The sequence below is a fragment of the Rhinopithecus roxellana genome, unplaced genomic scaffold (assembly GCF_007565055.1).
Source record: "Rhinopithecus roxellana isolate Shanxi Qingling unplaced genomic scaffold, ASM756505v1 contig3135, whole genome shotgun sequence".
Classification (NCBI taxonomy): domain Eukaryota; kingdom Metazoa; phylum Chordata; class Mammalia; order Primates; family Cercopithecidae; genus Rhinopithecus; species Rhinopithecus roxellana.
In genome coordinates this window covers 8,586-12,506 of record NW_022142400.1, presented here as the reverse complement: position 1 = coordinate 12,506, position 3,921 = coordinate 8,586, and the positions used below count along the sequence as shown (strand labels likewise).

Genomic DNA, 3,921 nt, shown 5'->3' with positions numbered 1-3,921 from the left:
CTGAAAGGGAATGGAGAAATGACTTAAAGCCACCAGCTAATTGGGCTTAATCATTCACACTCAGTTGACTCTTCCCCTACCCCTACCCACATCTAAACCAAAGAAAGGGTCACCCCATATTTACATAGCACAAAGAAATCTACTCTTCTGCTCTTTCTAGGATGGCTAAAGGCCATAGGAACTGGACACGTGGATGCTGTGGAGGAAGGACAAAGCCCAACATCAACTTGGACAGTTTGCTAACCTGTTTATGGTAAGTTGATATCATGTGTGACCACTCCTAATGTGTGCCAGTAATAAGCTATTCCTGATGCCAGAATCTCTTACTGTTAGTGCCTTTTGTAGGCCTTCTGACCCTTACTCCTTGCTCCACCCACTGTTTATATCATGTGGTTTTCTCTCAGACCCTAATATAAAGCTCCTACTCCGTCTGACCTGACAAGCCACCTCAAGGGGACAAGGCACTTACCAACAGGTAAGGGGGCATTACAGGAGAAGAGCATGTCTAACATGGGATTTTCTCTTCATTTTGAGGTAGATACAGGGTGATTTTCTGAATAAAAGATCCCAGTAGTAATGAAGCTTAAGCAAAACCAAAGCTGATTTTGGGTAATTTGGCCTCTGTTATCCCCAAACCAAAAGAGAAATATCTGGGAGTGTAGCTATCTCAGTGGACCTTCCTGGTCACAGGAATTTCAAGAGGAGGGGATGTTAGAAAGATAATAGGGACTCTGCTCTCTTCTTCAAACCCTCTTCCCTGTGTTCTCCTACAAAGATTGCTGATTTGCTCCTTAAACAAGAGATTCACTGCTGCTCAGCATGGCTCAGACCAACTCACACTTCATGCTGATCTCCTGCCTGATGTTCCTGTCTCTGAGCCAAGGTGAGATTTTTTCCCCCAGACCTCCCACAACCCCAGCTCTGAAGTCTTCCCTCCATCTTCATGTATAGGGTTCACTCGAAAAAAAGCAGAGCCAACATCAGGGGTTGTTTTATGTTGTTCAGTGATCATTATGGCTGATCTCATCCCATTCAAAAACACCCTCATTTCATTCATGAGTTTGAGACAGAATTTAATAGGACTACTTATAGGTGACCATTGTGGTTGAGTTTATCTGATTGAATCTATATGTGATGGCAGTTGGATGTTTTTATGTAGTCATTGATAGGATGGAGAGCTAAGGCAAACGTGCAGGGAAATCAAGAGAAACTTGAGAAAGGTGGAAGACTGGGTCTTTAAAGGCAGAAGCCTGAGCCTCAGAAATAAAAGGGAAAATGAGGACACATTTCTTTAGCCTATTCATTGCAAGCTCTTGTTTTGAGCAGAGGAAACTAGAAAAAAAAAAAGAGATAGGATGCAGGGGGCAGAGGTGAGGAGTCATTCCAGTACACACTGTATTAGTATGTTCTTATAAAGGAAACTGAGAAGTCCCTAATTCACCTTCCAGCCTTTTCCTTCCCCTGAGAGTCTTTCTTAATTATCTCTTTTTTCCCCCCAGGCCAGGAGACTCAGACAGAGCTGCCTAATCCCCGAATCAGCTGCCCAGAAGGTACCAATGCCTATCGCTCCTACTGCTACTAATTTAATGAAGACCCTGAGACCTGGGTTGGTGCAGATGTGAGTGAGGACAGCAGCAGGGAAAGGGAGGCTCATGAAGGTAGTGGCAGCTCCTAATTTGCAGTGTGTTCTGTGGCTGCAATGAGATAAGATTGATCCCTTCCCTATTCCACCACTGATCCAAAACTTCCCATTCTACTTTATCACATTATTTAACACATTCCCAGCACAGAGATACTGGTGGTCAGTGACAGCATCATCAGGGACATTTCTGTGGTGTCCTTTTTCTGTTACATCCTCTGGAAGGTCTCAGTAGATCCTTCACACCTTCCTCCTCCACTGAGTGCTCCATTTTCTTCACCTACAGCTCTACTGCCAGAACATGAATTCAGGCAACCTGGTATCTGTGCTCACCCAGGCGGAGGGTGCCTTCGTGGCCTCACTGATTAAGGAGAGTAACACTGATGACAGCAATGTCTGGATTGGCCTCCATGACCCCAAAAAGGTCAGTCTGCAGCCTCCTCTATCTCCTTATAAACATTTTTGAGACGTAAGAGGGACTTTTAAGGTCTGGCACCTCAAGCGCCAACTTTTATCTTTTTGTTTTTTTAAATAAAAGAAACCTCTTTATAGATCCTATAATGTATGAGTTGTGAAGTTCAGTGTAGGTAGTTAGAGACATGAGCTGAGGCTGAATTTTCTGGGCTCCTGGGAATTCATGTGCACAGTCATTGTGTCAACTTCTAGAAATGCATCTTTATGTACAACTTCCTCCCTATTTTGCTATTGTCTGTCTTGGAAGAGGTCCCTCTGTAGACTGTATAGGAAAAGGGTAGTGGGGGAGAATCCACTGCTGACATTTGTTATACATTTTATACAAATGTATAAAACTGTACAGTAGTTCTTGATATATTATTTAGTATAACACTATAAGTGTTATACTAAATAATTATACTAAATAATATATAACACTTATAGTGTTAAACTTATAACACTTACAGTGTTAAACTAAATAATATATCAACAACTACTCTACAGCCAATGTTATGTTGGATATGAGAGTTCTGAGCTTCAGGAAAAAAAATCAGGAACCACTCTCTATAATGGGCTTTTATGGGTCTCTGTATCAAACTCTGAACACTTATTATTTGCTACAAGAGGAGGAGGAATTTGGACATTCCAGAGAAGGAGCAAAAGCAGAGGAAATAATACGATGTTCATGGTGACAACAACGATTATTCTTTCCGCTATATCTTGGACTGTTTCTGAGTGTGCATACAGGCCTGGTTATTCTATTGATTTTTGAGTGACCATGGCCCCTGTTCTGGCTCTTCTCTACCTAGAACCGCCGCTGGCACTGGAGCAGTGGGTCCCTGGTCTCCTACAAATCCTGGGACATTGGAGCCCCAAGCAGTGTTAATGCTGGCTACTGTGCAAGCCTGACTTCATGCTCAGGTGAGAGGCAGACAATCTATCCACCTGTTGCCTTTTCCCTCCTGCTTTTCTCTGGGGATGAACATGGGAACTGGGATAGAGGAAAGGTGAGCTCCTTATCTGGAAAATAAAGGAATATTTCCTCTTGTTTTTTGTTCTGAGTCCTAGGAAGAGGAGGGGCTACCTTCCTTCTGATCCTCTCTGTCTGACTCTTCTCATTGTACTATAGGATTCAAGAAATGGAAGGATGAATCTTGTGAGAAGTTCTCCTTTGTTTGCAAGTTCCAAAACTAGAGTCAGCTGAAAAATGGATGTCTAGAACCACTCCTGCAATTACTACGAAGTCAAAAATTAAACTAGACTATTTCTCCAACTCAGTTCAGACCATCTCCTTCCTAATGAGTTTGCATTGCTGATCTTCAGTACCTTTACCTGTTCCAGTCTTTAGAGCCCTGAAAAATAAAAACAAACATATTTTTCTCCATTGTTCTGTCTTCTGCATTTGCTCTTTCTACAGCCCATGCTTGGGTGGTTGGGGTGGGAATGATTGTCACACTCCAGAGCTTGCCCTGGCCCCTCCGCCTGTTACAACCCCACTCACATTTTATGTATGCCAGGCTTATGAACATGTGGTGGCCTTGTTTATGACAAGATAAAAAGACGAAGATTTTATCCGCAACACATGTTAGCATGAACCTAGTGTGAGTTACACAAATAATTAAATTGTTGATCCAGTCTGACTGGAGTATTTGATATTCCGGAAGAATTCGCATAGTTGGAGTCTGAGGAGAACACATCTGTTCTCAGTTATGCAATTTGAAGTCAGGACTGAAGTGATAAATTAAGGAGAATTGTCAGGTCTACAGTCCTGAGTGCATTAGTGGTACATTTTTGGAGGCCAGCCTGCAAAGTTTGTTAAATGCTACTCC

The 3,921-nt window shown here is 42.6% G+C and overlaps 1 pseudogene; it reads left to right on the top strand.

Moving 5' to 3' along the window:
* The first annotated feature begins 819 nt into the window (after positions 1–819).
* Positions 820–3,286, top strand: LOC104675366 (annotated as a pseudogene).
* Positions 3,287–3,921: the final 635 nt, after the last annotated feature.